Raw genomic sequence first — 22,601 nt, 5'->3', positions numbered from 1 at the left:
CTGGGATAATGCCCCGCCTTCTGAAAACTACCCCAATCCCACCTGACGTCTTCTTGGGCCTGAATCATAGCCTAAAAGGTAAATCTAACAAGTTTTTTTTTTTTAACATCTAAAGCCACAGCTAAAAGGGTAAAAAATGAAAATGGTAGAGAATCTGAGAAAATCCTTATGAGTTACAGAAAACAGCAACAGAAACCATAGGGCCATCTGGGAAGTTATATAGGAAATCTGGTGTAGAACGAGATAATAACCGGTTGTTTCTTTGGAGTCTTCTTAACTGCCCCTTCCACTTATGAAGAACATATATATTGAGAGACTTAAAAAAACCATCTAGGCATTGTCACTTATGTTACCTCATTTAATCCTTACTTAAATCTTATGAAGGGACTGCTGTCATCCCCATTTTACAGGGAGTAAACTCAAACCCAGACAGAATAACTTATATGGACTTTTCTTATGACCAGGACAGAGCATAACAAAGACTATGTATGACTTTGATTTAGATAAAGGAGATGTATTTTTCTGCAAGTCATTCTGGCAAAATGGCATTAGAGTTGACAGTATCTCATCTGATCCATTCCTGATCACCAAGCTTATGTAGTATCTCCTTACAGAATTTGAAAAAGAAATAAACTGCTGTGAGAATATATTTTTGATTCTTTACTAAATCTTTCCAAGTTATTAGACTAAGAACAGGGTGGAGACAGCAAGATGGTTACTATGAACGCTGCCTACTCTACTTTTGAAGCACGCACACAGAATGACATCTCTTATCCTCAGTTTCCTTTCCTGCAGTTTTAGCTACCCTTGGTCAACCATGGTCCAAAATTATTGAATGGAAAATTACAGAAATAATTCATAAGTTTTAAATTGTGTGTCATTCTGAGTAGTGTGATGAAATCTCACAGTGTCCTGCTATGTTCTGCATGGGGTGTGAATCATCCCTTTGTCCAGCACATCCATGTCATGCAGCCTGCCTGCCTATTGTTCATTTAGTAGCTGCCTCAGTTATCAGACTGACTGTCCTGGTATCGCAGTGCTTCTGTACAAATCACCCTTATTTTACTTCACACTGGCTCCAAAGCACAAGAGCAGTTTAAACTTTATCACAGGTATGTATGTGTAGAAAATAAATAGTATATACAGGGTTCGGTACGATCCGCTCTTTCAGGCATTCACTGGGGGTCTTGGAATGAATCCCCCATGGATAATGGGTGACTACTGTATAAACTAGTTTAAAGTACAGTTTCACTGCTTCATACTGATGAGAAAGAGAAACGTTTTGTACCAGCTTGTACTAGAGAAGCCTACACACAGCCTAAACTTTTTTTTTTTTTTAAATTGACAACACAGAGCTAAAAGCTGTCACTGAATTCTGTTATTTAGGCTAAAGCCACTCTTGCTGCTGACAAAGCAGAAAAGAAGTTCAATGTTAGCAACTCTTGCAGGAGGCACTGAAGAGATGGTGTCATCTTGGCTTCAAGTACCAGGTCAAGCCGAAGCTGCTTATAAACGTGCAGTTTAAACACATGAGCAAACAGTACAAAAGGCTGAATTTAAAAAACAAAATCTCACTTCTGGTTTCTAGAACCTCTGTTCCCCAACCCTGTTACCAGTTTCTGGTCTGTCCTTCAGAGATATTTATGCATACACTGCCATATACGATTAACTATGGGTTCTTCTTATACCTTTTAGAAATACATTTATATAAGTGGTGGTACACACTGCCATTTTCAAAACCTTGACAGCATATCTTAGAGATCATCAACATCATTTGTGAAGCATACTTCATGCCAAATGCTAAAGGTCATCAACAATAACGTTCCGGAATAGATCCAGAAAACCTAATGCGTTTATTGCAACAGTTTCTCTGTGTTGGGAGGATTGGAAGACCTAGTAAAGGCAGCACAGAAAAGCAGACAGGAGAAAATCGGTCAAGTCCATCACTCATCATCAGGTCCAACAGGCCTGGGAGTGGTCAGCAAAATCAACTAACCAGGCAGGGTCTCAAATGAAAAAAAGCTGGACAAAAGAGACTGTTCTAAAATATCAAAAAAGAACATGAAAAGTGTATGTATGTGATCCAGTCTGCATGCTGCCCAGAAAGAGCTCCCATACCAAATTTGAAGGCCAGAAAGAAACACTGCAACACTATTAATTCCATCACTATATGTTAGCCACGCATTAAGGCAGAAGGTGCTTTGTATACCTGAGGGCTCAGGCGCCGTCTGAAAGTGCCGGCCTCTCTCTCAGGGGCCACATGCAGCTACCATGGAGTAGAAGATATAACATTTGAGGTGTTTCAGGCTGTCAGTCTGAGATTCTACCTGTAACACTACCCTATTCCAGAGCAGGGTATGACTCTTTGTTTCCTAGACTCCATTTCCTGAAACATTTAAAGGTATTCCCCTGAATTCACTCCATGAATATTTATTAAGCACCTCTACTATGTGTGGCAGGCTTTATTCAAGGAACTAGGAATACAGCAATCAATAAAACAATGTTCCTGATGCCATGGAGCTTAATATCCTTGTGAGACTAAGACACAAATAAGCAAATAAATACAGGATAAGTAGTGGGAAGTACTATTAAAAAAAGTAGGATAAGAGGGACAGGGAGTAACGGGGTGGGGAGCGTACTGCTATTTTAGGTAAGATGGACGGGAAAGGCTCTTGGATAACATGTGCTTTGATCAGGTGCGAAGGAACTAGCCACAAGCAGAGAGGGGCTTCTAAGGTGGGTAACAAAAGTGCTAGGGAGCCCTTTCTCTCCTAGAAGGGCTTTGCCAGCTCTGTGCAGGGTGAAAAAAGGAGAACAGACTCTTCTAGCCCAGCTGGGTGAAAAAAGAGGCCTTTGAGAGTTTATGTAGCTTATATGGCCTCCATGCAGATTTCTAGATATTTTTCCATCACAGATGAGAGTTTTATGTTGAATTTTAAGTTGACCACAAATATTTAACTTCCCTGGACCACAAATGCAGTATCTTCTCTGTGGTTTAGCTGGCACCAACTACGTATTTACAAATCTCTATATGTCTGCCTGTTATTTAAATTTCTTACAAAAGTGCCAAGGCCTTTACTTGTGATTTATCCCCTCCCACTCCACATTAGTGGGTCTGAACCCTGATCAGGTCTAATTCTTGAGAAAGGAGGTATCTTTACAATGGGAGCTTAGGGTCTTCCTGGTTAAATTTCCTATTACTTATTTCCTATTAAAAAAAATATCATTTGAAGGTCTCTGTTCCAAAATCTTGTATTTGAATTACAATGTAAGAATTTTTTTTAAAAAGTCTATCCATTAGAGAATGAAAAATAAAGCATAGTACATCTAAACAAATGAACAAAAAAGCCAGGTGTAATGAGTCCCCAACTTCTGAATGTGTACTCTCAGAAATTATTACTAATCCCTGAGAATTATAACCAGCACTGGAGTTACAAAGAGTGTAAGAAACAGTCCCTGCTCCCCAGCTGGGTCTTCAACAAGCTAAATTGGGAAAGGGCTCTGGCTTAAGAGTAGCAACTGGGTCACCCCTAATCCCAGGGTCAGTTTCTCTTTCCCAGTGGCAAGAGAGCCATGTGGCATTTTTGTCAAATAAAGGTTTTTAAAACTCTCACTCCTACCCCATTATGGGTATCTGTCGTTGTCATATCTTTCTCAGTGCAGCTCACTGGACCTTTGGGCTACGGTTCTACTCAGCTCAGGCTGGGAGGCGAGTGGGGGAATACCAAGCTGCAGAGCCGGGACTCAGTACAGACAGGCTTGAGGGGTCTCTTCATGAACACCGGATTTCCTGAGTTTACAGGAGAGCAGCAGAGCTACTTGTTATGAAGTAACAAGCCATAGAGATAAAAATCCATGCAAGCACATTTTAAGGACAATGCTCACTTTAATAAAATGAACAATGACTTTCAAAGTATTCAGCTTGGAAGACTATACACTCACTTTTTAAAAACTAGCAGTGACTTGTAAATGGAATGGCTTTAAGTACATGCTTCTAGCTATTCTGTCCACCCTTCCAGTTTTCCACTGAAATGACGGGGGGTGGGGGGTGGGGCTGGAGGAATGAAGCAAGCTTATATCAGTACTAGGCAACCACATACCAGAAACTATGAGGAATTTTCAGCAAGACAAACTGCAGATGGGACTGGAATGAGGAAAATAGCAACTGATGTTCAACCCTTTGCCTGCCTGGTAAGTACATAGTTGAGACCGAAGCAGCAGTACCCCACTACCGCCCTTGGAGCATCTAGGGCAAGAAGCAGAGTGGGCTGTGGCACACTTTGGAGTGCACAACAGGATCCCATCAGGGCAGCAGAAGAACCTTGCCAGTCACTGTCTTACAACTGGTGTGGGTGGCCATGTGAGGCAGAAGGATGACAAAGCTGGGGCTGGCTTCTGAAATAGGCAAAACTCCAAAATAAGAACACTAGGGTAAGAAACTCAGTCTTCTCCAGCAAACAGAGGGTTTAGCTCCTTGTCATGACTATCTCTAGCTCTAGTTTCCTTTTTACCCTCTAGAAGAGTTTGATACCAGCAGTGTAAATCAAATGTTCCTGTTTTTCCTTTATCTACACCTGGAAATCTTAACAGAGACGTATATAAGCTCTCAATATAAACAGTATATAGACTACTCCAATAAGGATGAACAAAATCATATGAAAAGGTATTACAACTGAACAGAAGGACACTAATCTAAGGAATAAGTAAATATTTCTCTAGGAGAGTTACCGTGAAAAAGCTGGGAAGCTTTTAAGTTCATGCTCAACAGTAATGGCACAAAGACAGATAAATAGACCGCTGGAGCAGAACAGAAAGTCTAGAAATAGACCCAAATATATATAATCACCTGACTTATGACAAAGAACCACTGCAGTTCAGTGGGTAAAACTGATCTTTCAATAAATGGTGCTTGATCAACTGGCTATCTGTATTAGAAAAAAATAAAAATTAATTTGAGATTGATTACAAACCAAAATGTGAAAGGAAAAATAACTTCTAGAAGAAAAAATAGAATATCTTCATGACCTTGGAGTAGGCAAATATTTCTTAAATAGGACACAAGAAACACTAACCGTAACAGAAAAATACTGATAAATTTGACTTCGTTAAAATTAAAAACTTGTATTCATCTAAGACATCATTAAGAGTTAAAACGTGAGCCACAGAATGAAGATATTTTCAAACTATATCTAGAATACAGGACTTCTATTCAGAATATTTAAAAAATTATTCTATAAATCAAAGAAGACAATGACCCAAGGAAAAAATAAAAGTCAGGAAAGGGTACTCCACAAATGAGGATCTCCCAAGGCCAATAGCAGAAGTAAAGATACTCAATGTCATTATTCACCAGGGAAATGCTAATCAAAATCACAATGAGATACTTCTATACACCCACCAGAGTGGCTAAAATGAAAATTAAAACCAAATGCTAGCAAAGATGTGCAGCAAGTGAAACTTTCATATACCGCAGAGGTCATGTATATTGATTGGTAAAACCACCTTGGAAATCTGTTTGGCAGTGTCTTCTGAAGTTAAACATACCTACCTTACGACCTAACAGTCCCATTCCTAGGTATGTATCAAAGAGAAATAAGGGCACATAGCCACCAAAAGATATATAAAAAATGTTCACGGCAGCTTTATTCATAATATCCAAGATTGTTAAAAGAAAGAAACTTTCATTAATAGTAGAATAAATTGTGATATATTTATACAACAAAATACTACATAGCAATAATGAATAAACTGCTGTTACATGTGACAACATGGATGAATCTCTCACAGATTGTGTTGACCAAAAGAAGCCAGATAAAATTCTATGTATTATACCATTCCATTTATATAGGAGTGGGCAAAAGCAGGTTTACAGTTGTGAATATGCAAAACAAAGTTAATGAAGCTATTGTAATGATCATAACCTGAATGTCTTTTTTCAATACAAACAACTGTAAACCTGCTTTTGCCCACCCTGGAATACAATTCAAAAACAGGCAATACTGACAATGAATGAGGTCAGAATAATGGTTACCTATGTGAGGGACAGTATTAAGTAGAGGGGCCATAAGGGAGCCTGCTGGGATGTTACTAGTATTCTGTATCTTGATCTGGGTGGCAGTTAGCATGAATATAACCATATATTAAAATGTACTGAGCTTTAAACTTAAAAAAATAGTGGACATTACTCTATAAAGATTAAACCTCAATAAAAAAAAAGAAAAGTAAAAATAGCCCCCAGTAACCTGCATTTTAATCTAGATTAGGCAGTCATATGAGGAAATGATCAGGAAAAACTACAGGTAAGGCAGTAAGCAGTAGTTAAATACAATAGAAAACTAAAGTAGTCAAATACATGACTTGCTTGAGCCTTTTCTACAACACAGAAGAAAAAACAGATTAAAACAACAAAAATTTTAAAAAGTGAAGAAAGATATTCCAGAGCCCTGGCCAGTGTGGTTGGGAGCGTCAGCCTGTGCACCAAAAGGCTGAGGGTCCAATTCCTAGTCAAGGCACACACCTAAGTTGTGGGTTTGATCCTGGTCAGGGCGCCTATGGGAGGCAACCAATGGATGTTTCTCTCTTCCTCTTCCTTCCTCTCTCTTGCTAAAATCAATAAGCATATTAAAGTTTGTTTTTTGTTGTTTTTTTTTAAAATAAAAGCTATTCCAGAAAGAGTAAGACTGAGAGAAGAGCAATAATTTTAAAAAATGAGAAAGGAAGAATCAAAGAGAAAGGAAACTTTCCTGAGTTTAAGAGATTTAAAAGCTTAACGACAAGAAACTAACACCTTTATTAGGGATGGCAAATAGGTGTTCTTTTTAGAGGTGGGGAATATTGTTGTTGTTGTTGTTTAAAAAAACAACAACAACATGTGAGGCTTCCTCTGTGTTCAGTGGGAAAGAGTGCCATGACCAATTAGAACACTTGTCTTTTGCAGAGAGTGAATGCACACCTACTAGACAACTGCCATCCTTGACCCAGAGGTATCGGGGGTTCAGCCTTTAATTTCCAAGGATAACAAGAAAAAAGTAATCCTATAAACATTAATACACACATATCTGATTGGCCTCAGACTTCGCTGCCCTAAAACTAGGCAGTGATTTATGCAGACAGGAAAAAGAAAGACTAATACTTCAAAAGATAAATATTTTTCTTTCAGAAAAAAATTATTTAAGTATGTATCCCAGTAGAACAAGGTACTAGTGAAAAAAAAAAAGGCAGCAAGAATACTGTTTAAAAAAAGCAAGAACATCTTCAACAAATAAGTGGCATAAAAAGTAGGGAGGTGGGGAACTGTTATACGTTAAGAGTCTTAAGAGACATAGCAACCAAATACAAAGTATGGAGCTTGCCTAGATCTTACTTTTGACAAATTCATTGAGAAATAGCATTTTTGAGGTAAGCTGGATAATTTTAAAATGGACTATATGATATTAATGAGTTATTAATTTTGGCATGTATAATTATGGAGGTTAGGCTAGAGGAAAAAGCTTTACAAATTAGAGACACCTACTGAAGTATTTTCAAAATGATGAATGGAATTTGAATGGAATGAACACAAACCTGGCTGGGGGACAAGAAAAATGATTTTAAAAAATATTGGCAAACTGTTGACCACTGCTCAAGTTACATGCTGATTCATTATACTATTTTTTTTACTTTTCTTGTATGTTTAAAAATTCCAACAGTAAAAAATAAGGAAAAAACAAACAAACCCAAAGAAACAGCAACAACAACAATCTAAGAAAATAGAGAAATTGTTTTAAACAACAAATGGCAAAAAGTAAAAGAGATTTAATTCTATATACATGTTAATTGTATTCTGAGACAGTGAAAATGTCAAAAATTATTCTTCAAAGAAAACATAAACAATGTACATACCAGTGTAAAAACACTGAATGACAATAGGGTTGAGAGTGTACAGTGATTAATCTGGACACCACAGCATGGGTTTGAATGACTGGATGTGTGACTTTACAGGTAAAGTGCTTAATCTTTCTGGGTCTCAGTTTCTTTATCTGTAACATAAGGATAATAACAGCACTTATCCCAGGTAGGACTGTTGTGAAAATTAAACACTGGCACATGGTAAGCCTTTAATAAATAGCTACTATTATCTAATATCTCACTGATACCTATAAAAATTAAGAAATTGGAGGAGTGGTGAGAAAAGGAGAAAGTAGAATATCTTACATTTATGTACGGGAGGTGTGGCAGAAACTACTAGTTCTTTCCCATTTGTTCGCCTTCTCTTTCTCTGTGATAGAAATCTCTTAACAACAAAAGACTTTACTTTAGTCCCTCTCTATATTGCGGTTCACTTATTGTGGCCTCACTGTATCACGGGATTTTAAAAAATATTATATTTAATTATTTATCGTGGATTTTTCGCTATATCGCAGGATTTTGCAGTACTGTATACGTATGTTGTTAAAGTTACATAGGTTTAAGAGTGCAGAATATGTTTAAAAACATAAGTAGTGTTTATAAAAGCGTGGAAAAGGTTAATAAGGGACTGGGAATGGTTTATAAGTGTGTGGGAAGGGTTTATAAAACCTTAAAAAATATATAAATACTAAAATAAATGTAAGGTTCCTACTTCACAGATTTTCACCTATCGCGGGGCGTGGTGGTGGTGGTGTCTAGAACATAATACCCACGATAAGTAAGATAATACTATATTTGTTTATTTTTAGAGAGGGGAAGGGAGGGAGAAAGACAGAAAAACATTGATTAGCTACCTCTCTTATGTGCCCTGACCAGGACTGAACCTGCAACCCAGGCATATGCCTGCCCTGACCGGGATTCAAATGGGTGACCTTTTGCTTTGCGGGAAAACACACAACCAACTAAGCCATACTGGTCAGGGTCTGTAATAGAAGATTCTTGATTTTAGCTGTTCCCATGGCTACCTAGGATAAAAATATATCCCAGTCTACACTGCAGCTAGGATTGGCCATGTGACACAGTTTTGGCCAGAGAATGCAGGCAGAATAGTGTACAAACTTCCAGGATAGGTCCTTAAAGAGAGAGGTGTCTTTAAAAAAAGTTGTTTATTTTTTTTTAAAAGATTTTTTCAATTTACTTTTAGAGAGATGGAAAAGGAGGGAGAAAGAGAGGGAGAGAAACATCAATGTGTGAGAGAAACATAGATCGGTTGCCTCTTGCGTGCCCTCAACTGGGGACCTGACCTGCAGCCCAGGCATGTGCCCTGACTGGGAATCAAACCAGCGACCTCTTGGTTTGCAGGCAGGTGTTCAATCCACTGAGCCACATCAGCCAGGGCTGAAATTTTTTTTTTTGTAAATTGCACTCCCTCTTTAACTGTTTCTACTCCCCACAGGCTTGTACGCAGATTAAATGGCTGGCATTTGAACAGCTACCTTAGATGTTGATGGGTCCTTGGAAATAAAAGCCATGTACAAGCAGAGCAACAAAACAGAAAGAATCTCCGTGTGTGACACTATGGAGTGCTGACTCAGAAAAAATCTCTGGGCTTGTTTCATCATTTGAAAGAAAAATCTATTTCTTGAAGCTGAATATAATCTTAACTAAAATGAGAAACTATTCTGTTTAATCTGTTGGATAAGCAGAGAAAAATAATTGGAAGTACTGTATTTTAAAAATTGAAGATAAACAAGTGGAATTAAAACGCCATGAGTATCCAGGTGGTAATTGCACAACATTGTGAATGTTCTCGTCGTCGTCGAGAAACGATGGTGTAGCTTCTTAAGAGTCTATCTGCACCGCCCGAGAATGGTTGTGCAGTCCGACTCGGGAGTGACACGGTATCTGTCTCCTCCCGTGTTGAATCGACATCTTGCGATGACGCTGGAGTGTCCTCTCCAGTGAAGCTGAAGCTACAGAGCCTGGGCAGGGTGATATGGAGGGTCTGCTGTTGCCCATGCAGCAGACCCCCCCCCCTCTTCGCAGCTGAAGGGTCCAAGGGAAAGACGGAGTCAATACAGCTTGGCTTCAGGTGCGCCGCAGGAGTTGCCGGTGTTGACTACAACGTCAAACCGCCTTAGGGACTCCGGCTCCGGATTTTCTGTCGGGGTTTACTCCCTTAGCCTTTCCCCTGAAGAGGTATGCCGCAAGGCAGCGGAGGTTTTTTGGAGTCAGAGTTTTCCTTCTCTGATGTGCCCTGACTGGAAGATCGAACCAGCGACACTTAGCTCGCAGGCCGACGCTCAATCCACTGAGCCATCAGTGGATGTATGAATATTAAAGGGAGATGGTCTAAACTGTGTAATCTGATTTATGAACATTTTGGGGATATTTCTAAAACAAAAAGTACAACAGCATGCTATAAAGCAATGAACGTTCTAACTGCTACTAAATTGTTCACTTTATATGGTTAAATTTGTATGTTATATTTCACCATGCTAAAAAATTTTTAAATGCAATGTGTAGATACAGTTTAAAGAGATAAACCTAAAACAATGAAATTTTAAAAAAGGGAGGGGGATAGGTCAAAATCTATTAGACAAACACCAAAACAAATTAAAAAATAAAAACTAAAGCATGATTCATGGCAAAAGTAAACTGAAATGAAAATATGGGGAAAAAACCCTTTGAAATACAAGAAGAAATTGACAAAAACATAACTGTGGCGGCAGACTAATACCATTTTCACTCTTTAACATATCGAGCAGGTAAAAATAATAATACAGACTACTAGAATAGTGTAATTATTCAACAGCTATATACTGAATTTTGTATGCTAAAAAATATTCTCAAAATTCATTAAACATCTTTTAAATTTAAGTATTAGGTTACAGAATTAAATATCCCAAAGTAGAAATTAATATAAAGTTTAAGAAATTCAACTTCAAAAAAATAAGACTCTATCAAATAACTTTACAATCAAAGAGAAAAATAAAAATGATAAAGACCATATAGAAAATAATCATTAGAATAGTACACATATAGCCCTGGCTGGTGTATCTCAGTGTATGTCTAGAGTGCTGGCCTGCGAACTGGAAGGTTGCTGGTTCGATTTCCAGTCAGGGCACATGCCTGGGTTGTGGGCCCTGGCTGGGGGCATGTGAGAGGTGACTGACTGATGTTTCTCTCACACATCGATGTTTCTCTCCCTCTCTTTCCCTCTAAAATAAATACATACATAAATAAAATATACAAAAAAAGAATAGTATGCATATAAATGGATTAGAATGTAGCCAAAGTATTAATAATGGCATATTCAAAGCCATAAAGCTTTTAAGTAAACTAATCAAGAACAAATAAACAGAAGATCCAACACAGTAGAAAATAACAAGCTTAAGAAAAATAAAAGGAAAAAATGAAGATACAAATAAAAATTAATAAATTATTAAATAATAACTATAAGACAGGTTTTAAAAACTAAAAAATGCAAGTTGCTAACAAACTTAAGAAAAATATCAGAAAACATACAAATAAAATTAGGAATGGGAAATAGATATAATATCTTTAATTTTTAGTTAGTTAAAAAATTTGAAAATGTGAAGATTTTAGAGAAATTAATGATTTTCTGGATGAGTTAACATAAGTGACACAATAAATGATGGAAATCTTCCATGTCATGATTGTGGTGGTGTTTATACTACTCTATATTTTTGTCAGAACTTATCCAATTGAACACTTAAAACTGCCAAATTATTTATATGTATTTTTTATGTCTCAGTAATTCTGCCCAAAAAATTTGACATGAGAGCTAACAAATTTTTAAAGACTAATAATAAGAGAAGAAATGAAAAAAGGAGGTACCAAAGTTTTTCTTTCCGGAGATGCCTTTATAGGTGAGTTTCTTCTATTCATTCATGTATTCAGTCAATAAATATTTATTAGTGGTATGGGGGGAGGGGGTTATTCTCCAGGAACCTTTCTAAGCACTGGGAATTATTACAGTAAATAAAAACAAAGTTTATACATTCTAGTGGGGAAAAAACAAAACAAAACAAAAAAACCAACTGTCAGGTGATAAGTGTTAAGAAGAAAAATAAAGTATAGTAAAGGAGCAGACAGTGTCTGGGGCAGAGTGTTCATTTCTGTGGCTCTCTGGTAAAGAAATTTCTGATAAGGTTGACTCCTGATCATTAGAAAGGACATTAGAAAGGAAACAATGCAGTGGGGTAATAGTGATGTTGCAGAAGAGAAATACAAAGGTCAAGAGGTATAAATTGTTTGGCAGGACTCAAGAATGAGTATACTTGTTTGGCCAGGGAAGAATAGGGGAACAGGACAATGGCAAGAGATGAGGTCAAGGCTTGACCTTAATCCTGTAAAGGTACTTAGAAAAGTGTTGTTAAATAACCCAATTTACATCTTTAAAGATCACTCCAGCTGCTGTGTTGAAACTAGATTGAAATGGGCTTCAGTAATAGTCTAAAGCAAGAGAAGGTAACACTGGACGGGGGTGGTGCTAGTGAAAATATTGAAATGGCTGGATTCTATATATATTTCAAAGGTAGAGAGTCATGATTGTTGAGACACTGAAGGTAGAGTATTAGCAAAAGAGTCAAGAATAATTCTTAAGTAATATATACTTTCCAGATCACAAAAAAAGAAAATCTGCTTCCCATTAAAAAAAAAAAGTTAGCACACCCTAACACTCAAATACCAAAAGGGGGAAAAACCAGCAAAGACAGAAAAGAGAGGCCATGCTTCTCTTTCATAAAAATGGATGTAAACATCCCAAGTAAAATAACAACAGATCAAATTTAGCAGATCATTAAAATACAACTGTATGGAGTCCAAATAGGGTTTATCCTACTAAGAAAAGGAAAAGTCAAGTTTAGAAAATATATTGACTTCCGGTGTAGACAGACACTGCTGCATCTCCCTCCACAACTAAGAAGGAATACAATTACCTCAAAACTAGAAACAACCAGAAGGTCCAGAAAATCAAATTGCATGGAAGTCCAACAAACAAAGACATAAAGAAGAAATACTCGTCCAGACAGGTAGGAGGGGCAGAGCCGGGGTGGAGAGTACGTGGTGTGGTGGCAGCAGTGGCAGGGCGGCAGCAGCAGGATGGCAGAAAGAGCAGTCATACGTTTTAAAAAGTCAGGAGGGACACCTGGGGAGTCTTCCAAGCTCCTCACCGGACCTCGCAGCTCACAGTCCCAGCACCGGGGAAAATCAAACCTCATTGCTTCTGACTGTACAGACCAGTGGGGGTTGGGGTGGAGGCAGAAACTGCCGGTCTCAGCAGAGTCCGCTTGTTTAAAGGGCCCCCACGGTCCTAGAACGTCCGAAGACCCACCCACTCTGGGAACGACAGCCAGGGCAGCAGCTAGAGGGGCACCAGTCCAGTACAAAAGTAGGAGAGGTGCCTGGAAAAGAGGCCTGGGCAGGTGGCATTGTTCCCTCTCAGACCCCTCCCCAACAAACAACGCCACAACATAGTGAAATAGGTTACCTGTACTGACGAATCCCTAAGGCTCCGCCCCTTACAATGAAACAGGAGCGACAGCTCTACCTGGGATGTGGAGGCAAACAGACACAGGAGCCTGGCAGAATGAGAAGACAGAGAAGTATGGCCCAAAAGGGGAAACGGATCAGGGTTCCAGTGGGAGAACTAAGCGACGAAGAGATAGCCAACCTAACAGATGAGGGGATAGACAACCTAACAGACGCAGAATTCAAAACACTGGTGATAAAGATGCTCACAGGCTTGACAGATATGCTTGAGTACGGCAAACGCATAAGAAAAGAAGTGAAGGCTATGCTAAGTGAAACGAAGGAAAATCCACACAAAACCAATGATGAAGGGAAGGAAACTGGGGTTCAAATCAATGATTTGGAACATAAGGAAGAAAAAAAGTCAACCAGTGAAGAATGAGGAAGGAAGAATTGAAAAAAATGAGGAAAACCTTCCCAATTTTGCAAAGGAGATGGACATACAGGTCTGGGAAGCATGGAGGATCCTGGGCAAGCTGGACCCAGACGGGACCACGCCAAGATGCATCATGACTGAGGTGCCAAAGGTAAAAGATAAAGAGAGAGTCCTGGGGGCAGCAAGAGAGAGGCGGAGAGTTGCCTACAGGGGGATGCCTATAGGACTATCAGCTGATACTCAGAGGACACTTTGCAGGCAGGAAGGGACTGGCAAGCAGTATTCAATGTGATGTAAAGCAACCCACAACCAAGATTACTCAATCCAGCAAAGCTATCATTTGGAATGGAAGGGCAGATGAAGTGCTTCCCAGACAAGGTGAAGCTAAAGGAGTTCATCATCACCAAACCATTATTATATGAAATGTCAAAGGGACTTACTTAAGAAAAAAATATCAAAACTATGAACACTAAAATGAAAACAAACTCACAACTATCAACAACTGACTCTAAAAAATAAAAACAAAATCCAACTAAGCAAACCAGAATAGGAACAGAATCATATGTATGAGGATCATTTGGAGGGTTATCAGCTGGGAGCGGGGAGGGGGAGAAATGGGGAAATGGTGCAGGGACTAGAAGCATAATTGGCTGGTACAAAATAGACAGGGGGATATTAAGAATAATATAGGAAAGGATGAAGCCAAAGAACTTATATGCACGACCCATGGACATGAACTAAGGGGGGTGGGATTGCTGGAGGGAAGGGGGATACTGGGCAGAGGGGAGCCAAGGGGAAAAAAATTGGAATATTTTAACAACATAATCAATAAAATATACTTAAAAATATATTATTCTATCTTATCACATAAATTAAGGAGTAAATGATTTTAACAGTTGCTGAAAGGCATTTAAAACTTGAGCAAACTTTATTCTAAGCAGACTCAGTAAGTCAAAATAGAAAGACATTTCATTAATAGTCATGCCTTTTAAAACAACAGAAACATTAAAGAAATGTTTAAAATACTAAAGTATTCCTATTAAAAAAAAAGAACGGAAGTTATATTTTCAGCATTAATATTTAACACTTCTAAAAGTTTTAGTCAAAGCAATGAAGTAGAAATCAGAAAATATATGACAATTCAAAGAAATTTCATTAGCTTTATTTGAAATTAATATACTTATAAAATCGGAAGTAATCAGCTAAAAAATAAAAGCATAAGAGTTTGATGTGATGGATGGATATAAATATATAAGTTAGCTTTTCCCAAGTACTATTTAGAAGGTGTAATGGAAAAAAATCCAATTAATTACATAGTAAGAAGATTAATGAAAATATGTGAGACACAAATGAACTGATATGCAGAGAACACTTTGTTCGAATAAAAGAAATCTTCAAAAATGTTTGATTGTTTTCAAAGAAATTGTGAATTCAATTCCAACCAGAACACCAGAGGAATGGTTACTTCAGCAGCCCATACACTAAAACTGGAATGCTACAGAGAAGATTAGCATGGTACTGTGCAAAATTAATACACAAATTTGTGCCGTGTCCCACACTTTTTATTGCATTTGAGTATTACTAAGAGAGTAGAACTTAAAAGTTCCCATCAAAATAACAGAAAAAAAATTGCAATTGTAATTGTGATAGTTGTTAACTAGACTTGTAGTGGTGATTATTTTGCAAAAAATATACATCAAATCATTGTGTTTTATACCTGGAATGTAAGTATAAAGTTATATGTCAATTACATCTCAAAAAATACCATGAAGATTTCCTTTTTGGGGTGCGGATGGTTACTTAAAATTACTCTAAAGTTTGCATAGAGCATAAATGGTGGGAAAAGTCAAAATTATATTGCCATAAAATATGTTAAGGGGAATGTATAAACTCACATCACTAGTATTAAAACATATTATAAAGCTATAGTAACTAAAATAGTAAAGTTATGTTTCAAGAATAAACAAATATTAAAAAGTAAAAAATTAAGTTAGATCTCTATATTCAGCAAAATAAATTCCAGATGAAAGCTTTAATAATAATTTTTCAAAAAGTAAAAAACTGAGTAAATAAGATCATTCATCTTATTTTATGTTAGAAAGACTTTTCTAAGCATAAAAACAAATATCATAAATGGAAAGATAATTCCATAGACAATGAAAGGTAAGTGACAAATTACATAAAATATTTTTGATATAAATGACTGGAAAAGACCTTCTAAAAAACAAGTAAAAAATATTACAATTAAAAAATGGGTGAAGGACACAAGAAGGTAATTTACTAAGAAGGTACACAAATGTCGATGCCCAAAAGTACCTGAAAATTCCTCTTTAAACATTTCAAAATCAGTTTATTGGTTATGGTGGTAATTTTCATTATTTCTAAGACCCATTTTGTTCTTGATCTTAAAAAGAAATAATTTAACTTGCTTACCCTATTTATTGTTCACTGGAAAACATATTTATTATTCTTGACTCCAAAGCTAAACAAAGATTTGACATTCGTAAGGATATCAAAAGAATGTGTCCAGAAAACAGAGGTCCTAAAACTCTAAGTGATAGAAATAGCACTAATATAAATGTGTGCAAATTCCTAAGGTAGCCAGTGCAGGAGTTCTGCTTCTAATATGACCAAGTAAGCTCCTAAACAAAATATTAGTAAAGATACACTGGATCTGAACAAATACTTCTATTAACACTTTGATATTTATAATATACAACACCCAACAAATACAGCTACATTTTCCCCAAGTACATACAGTTATGTTCTTCAAGAGACATGTGCTAAGCCATAAAAGAAGTCTCGATACATTTTTAAAAAACTGAAATAAAGTAGAGCATGTTCTCTGATCATAATGGAAATACATCAAGAATCAATGACAATAAGATACCCAGGAAAACCCCAGATATTTAGAAAATAAACACACTTCTAAGTAATCCATATGTCACTAAATATACTACGAATATCAAAATGATAGTAAGAAATGATTATGAACCACTTTATACCAACAAGTTCATCAGCTTGCATGAAACAAACTCCTTGAAAACCACAACTTACCCAAATTGATGAGATAAAACAGAAAGTACAAATAACTACATAGTATATTAAATAGTTTCCCACAGAAATTCTAGGCTGTCATGGTTTTACCAGTAAATTCTATCAAGCATTTAAGTAAAAATTAACACCAATATTCCAAACTCTTTCAGAAAATGGAGACGCACGTTATACTTCCCAAGTCATTTAATGAGGTCAGCATAACTCCAATGCCAAAACCAGACAAGCTGTAACAACAACAAAATTATAAATATCCCCCATGAACACAGTTACAAAGATCCGTACCAAAATACTGACAAATCCAATACAGCAAGTAGGGTTTATTCAAGTAATGCAATGCTGTTTTAACATTAAAAAGTCAATCAGAGACTCAAAACTTAACAAGAAAACCAACAACCCAATTACAAAATGGACAAACGATCTGAATAGACACCTCACTGAACTATGCAGATGGCAAATAAGCATATGAAAAAATGTTCAACATCAGGACTTCCATCCAAGATGGAGGTGTAGGCAGACACGCTGTGTCTCCCTCCACAACTACAAAGAAATACAACTACTTCAAAACTAGAGACAACCATAAGTTCCAGAAAATCAAGCTGCATGGAAGTCCAACAAACAAAGATATAAAGAAGAAATACTCATTCGGACAGGAAGGAGGGGGCGGAGCTGGGGCGGAGAGGACGAGGTGTGGTGGTGGCAGCAGTGGTAGGCCGACAGAAAAAGCAGTCACATGTTTTAAAAAGTCAGGATGGACAACTAGGAAGTGCTCCCAGCATCAGACCAGACCCCACAGCTCACAGTCCCAGCACCAGGGAAAATAAAGCCTCATTGCTTCCGACTGTGCAAACCAGTGGGAGCTGGGGCAAAGGCAGAAACTGCCCAACTCTCAGGAAAGTCTGCTTGTTTAAAGGACCCCAACGGTCCTAGAATGTCCACAGATCCACCCTCTCTGGGAACCAGGGCCAGGGCAATAGCTAGAGAGATGCCAGTCCCATGCAGAAGTGGGAGAAGTGCCTGGAAAGGGGGCGAGTGCTGAGCAAGTGACACTGTTCTCTCACCGACCCCCCCCCCACAGCACCATAATGTGGTGAAATGGGTCACTCTGTACTGATGAATACCTAAAGCTCTACTCCTTACAATGTAACAGAGGTGACAGCTCTACCTGAAACACAGATGCAAACACAGGAGCCTGTCAAGATAAGGAAACAGAGAAGTATGGCCCGAAAGAGGGAATGGATCAAGGTTCTGGTGGGAGAACTAAGCGACGAGGAGATAGCCAACCTAACAGATGCAGAATTCAAAAACACTGGTGATACAGATGCTCATAGACTTGACAGATATGCTTGATATGGTAAATGCAGAAGGGAGGAAGTGAAGGCTATGCTAAGTGAAATGAAGGAAAATCCACACAAAACCAATGGTGAAAGGAAGGAAATGGGTTCAAATCAATTATTTGGAACATAAGGAAGAAATAAACAGTCAACCAGTACAGAATGAAGAAACAAGAATTGAAAAAAATGAGGAGAGGGTTGGGAACTTCTGGGACAACTTTAAATGTGCCAATATACTAATCACAGGGGTGCCAAAAGGAGACAAGGAAGAGCAAGAAATTAAAACTTATTTGAAAAAATAATGAAGAAAAACTTCCCAAATCTGGCGAAGGAAATAGACATACAAGTCCAGGAGGAACAGAGATTCCCAAACAAGCTAGACCCAAAGAGCACCACACCAAGACACATCATAATTAAAATGCCAAAGGTGAAAGATAAAAAGACTCTTAAAAAGCAGCAAGAGAAAAGCAGAGAGTTACCTACAAAGGGGTGCCTATCAGACTATCAGCTGATTTCTCAAAAGAAACTTTGCAGGCAAGAAGGGACTGGCAAGAAGTATTCAAAGTGATGAAAAAGGAAAGACCTACAATCAAGATTACTCTATCCAGCAAAGCTAGCATTTAGAATGGAAGGGCAGATAAAGTGCTTCCAATACTAGGAAGGATTTCATCATCACCAAGCCATTAGTATATGAAATGCTAAAGGGATTTATTTAAGAAAAAGAAGACCAAAACTATGAGCATTAAGAAGACAACAAACACAACTATCAACAAATGACTCTAAAAAATAAAAATAAAATCTAAGCAAACAACCAGAATAGGAACACAATCATAAGTATGGGGATCATTTGGAGGGGTATCAGCTGGGAGGGGGGAGGGGGAGAAATGGGGATATGGTGCAGGTATTAAGAAGCATAATCGATTGGTACAAAATAGACAGGGGGAAGTTAAGAATAATATAGGAAAGGGTGACGCCAAAGAACTTATGTGCATGACCCACGGACATGTACTAAGGAGGGTGGGATTGCTGGAGGGAAGGGAGGCCACTGGGCAGAGGGGAGCAAAGGGAAAAAAACTGGGACAACTGTAACAGCATAATCAATAAAATATACTTTAAAAAAAAAACCAAAATGATATATTACCCCTCCCTCCTCAATGAGAAGACGGAGCAACTGAACTCATTGTGAATCGTATTATGATGCAATCACTGTTGCACACAGGTCAGCAGTCTGCAATAAAAAACATGTATCTACCCCAGTGATTTTCAACCGTTTTCTGTGGCACACGAAAAATAACTTTTTTGCCAATCTGATAAAAAAAGGTATAATTTTGATTCATTCACACCAGACAGCTATTGTTGTGTGGGCTGTTGTCATTTTTTAAGTTGACAATCTAAGGTAAAAGAGGTCAGTGCCCCTGACTAAACAGTCAAGTATTGCATGTTTTAAAAATTGTTTCAGCACATCGGTTGAAAATTGCTGACTTACCCTGTGACTCAGAAATTCCAATCTTAGGCATTTATTTACCCAAGTGAAAACATGTCCACAAAAAGATCTGTCTATAACTGTTCACTGCAACTTTATTCATAATAGGGCAAAACTGGAAATAACCTAGATGTCGATCAAGCCATCAAATGGAGAATGCAAAAACTGTGACATATTCATAAAATGGAATACTACTCAGCAATAAAAAAGAAAAACTACTGATAAATGTTAACAACATGGAGGAATCTCAAAGGTACAATTCATATTTATCCATTTCATTTTATGTAAATTTAATCTCAAAAGAAAAATTCATAAGCAAGTATTAAACTCTAGTTAATGATATATATGTATGCTGAAGGATTTAGAGACATTGATTGATGATGGATGCAGAAAGCTGGATCGATACATCTTTAGGAAGTATAGAAAAATGAGAATTGAGAGAATACAGATGCTGAGGATAAGTGAGCGCACTATAAAATCCTTTCAACTTTGCAGTGTAATAAAATGTTAGAAATCAATTATATCATTAAAAAATAAGAATATAATGTATACTTGGATGCAGTGGACATGGTTGTTTGAATTAAAAAAAGAAAATTTGTCTTTATCTCTGTTGCCTTCACTGAACAGTTGACTTACTATTAAAAAACAAAACAAAACAAAAAAACACATGATGTCAGAATGCTGGTTTTGCCACCTAAAAGAAGTCTCCAGCTGCTTGTGTCATAACATTGGCTCTTATATTATAAATCCTGAAATTCTAAAGCTAGAAATGTTGTAAATATAGAGGCAGGACTGGAAGCTGTGAGATAAAAATTTGGCTCTGGCACTGGATGGGAAGGAGGCAATGGTTAAGCTAAGTTAGAAGTGGTTGGTCACTTAGAACCTCTCAAGACCCAGAAGTTCTGTGTCTGGATGTCAGCCCTACATACTGGCTTAAAACCTCAAGAAACTAAAAGATCTCACCACTGGGATCAGCCAGAGCAGCTGAAACACGTCCCTGTAAACAATAAATGTTTATCTGGGCAGATAACCTGGCAGATAGCCGTGTCCTGATCTTAGGCAATTTGAAACCCCACAACAGGAGGCTAAGCACAGAGGAGCCCTTTCCTTTGCCACATGGGTAGGAACGCAGGAATGAAAGGTGGTCCTGGCTCCTACTACAAGAGAGGCAGCAGGAAGCTGATCTGCAAATGCCAGCTTATTTTCTACTGGGTGATGGCCAGATCCTCAAACACAGAGGGTGGGGACAGAGAAATCAAGTCAACCAACACTAAACAATGCCACCGCATGAAGCTGGCTGTTACACCACAGCCCTGAAGGTATGAGGAGCTCTGGCATGTTTGGCTGCTGCCACAGGAACCACACTGGCTGAGGGCTTCCCCAGGCCTGGGTGGGAGGCTCGTCACGGACTCTGGCCACACACACAGGCTCAGTCGCCACCTCGGTCAGTGGCAAACAGCTGCTGAGAGGGGAGGGGCAGACTCAGGGGTGCTATGCTGTGCCCAGCAAAATCTGCCACATTAGAAGACTCCAGACAAGACTCATAAGAGCCATATGGCTCAAACCCCATGGAGATGCCAGGCAAAAGGGCTGTACAAGAGAAAGAGGCAGCTGGAAGAAAGGAATGGAAGTGTGTTGATGGCAGAGTCTCCTTTCATTGACAACTGTCTCTGCAAACAATTTTACTATGAGTTTTGAAGAGCCCACTCCCTGACTGAGGGATTAAATCTTGGCACTGGTTGGTTAGTCCTTCCATTTATCTGCCTCTGCCCACATTCCTCTTGGGAGGGGAGAGGATGGGGAAGCAAAACCCACAGTCTGCCTAAAGGGGAAGGTCAGGTCTTGTTCATCAGATTACGGCTGAATTCTCTTCCAGGGAAGAGAATGAGATACTTGAACAAAGGTTCTTCGCTCTGAAATAGTAACAAAGTCAAGCTAAGCAGAATAAGGGTGTGGATCTGTGATGGGACCTAGAGGAGGAGTGTAGGAGGGACAGAGAGAAAGGGACAGAGGGACAAAGGGGGAGAGAAAGAGAAAGAGAAGGTTTTCACTTGTGTTTTTTTGAGGGATGGGGCGTGGGGGGAGATGCCACTCTATTCTTCTGACTTCATTAGCACTCACAGCTGCTGTATAATCATTTCCTGAAAACACAGTAGGAAGAGAGTGGTATTTGCTCACCCCACCCTCCGTCGAACATTGCCCCAGCGATCCAACTATGTGCTTTAAATTGAGAGGAGGCCAGCTTTTTGCCTTTGGCAGCACTGAAGGCCAGACATTACCAGCACTCCTGTGAACAGCTCAAGGTTCCACCCAAGTAAGACTGCACACACTGAAATCCAAGAGGAATATCATTTCAGCACAACAACCCAGAAGAGAAAGAGGAGGACTGCGGAGGCTGGGTGGGACAGTTGGGACACTTTCTAAGCTCTGATACCAGAACACCCAAGTGGTTAGCACAGACATTTTGCAAGAGTGGTGATAGATGAACTGTAGTATGGGAAAAACCAAATGCTAGATAACTGAGCAGCTGTCTCTATACGAGGAGAGGGGTGAGAATGAGGGAGAGTGGGGTACCGGCTATAGGGTAGTAAGATGGAGAAATCGTTTTTAGAGAACAAGGTAGCTGCCAAGCTAGTCCAATTCTGAATATACATGGGATGTTTCAAGCCTCTTTTCTTTTTTTAAAATATTTTATTTATTCATTTTTAGAGAGAGGGGAAGGGAGGGAGAGAGAGAGGGAGAGAAACATCAATGTGTGGTTGCCTGTTGCACGCCCCCAACTGGGGACCTGGCCTGCAACCCAGGCATGTGCCCTGACTGGGAATTAAACTGGAGACCCTTTGGTTTGCAGGCTGACACTTAATTCACTGAGCTATACCAACCAGGAGGACCAAGTCTCTTTTTAGAGGAG

General features: G+C 38.5%; 1 protein-coding gene and 1 non-coding gene across 3 annotated transcripts in view; one reads left to right on the top strand and one right to left on the bottom strand.

The window, feature by feature from the left end:
- The window catches only part of SMG6 (SMG6 nonsense mediated mRNA decay factor), a 214,824-nt gene that overhangs the window by 37,635 nt on the left and 154,588 nt on the right, over window positions 1-22,601 (bottom strand). The gene's annotated exons all lie outside the window — the stretch shown is intronic.
- Window positions 15,278-15,382, top strand: LOC149997867 (U6 spliceosomal RNA). Its single transcript, XR_016507282.1, has one exon. It is a non-coding gene; the product is annotated as a U6 spliceosomal RNA (small nuclear RNA).

The sequence above is a fragment of the Furipterus horrens genome, unplaced genomic scaffold (genome assembly GCF_987537825.1).
Source record: "Furipterus horrens unplaced genomic scaffold, mFurHor1.1.pri manual_scaffold_11, whole genome shotgun sequence".
In the NCBI taxonomy this organism is placed as follows: domain Eukaryota; kingdom Metazoa; phylum Chordata; class Mammalia; order Chiroptera; family Furipteridae; genus Furipterus; species Furipterus horrens.
The sequence above is the reverse complement of the archived record's forward strand: the minus strand, read 5'-3'. Positions and strand labels throughout refer to the sequence as shown.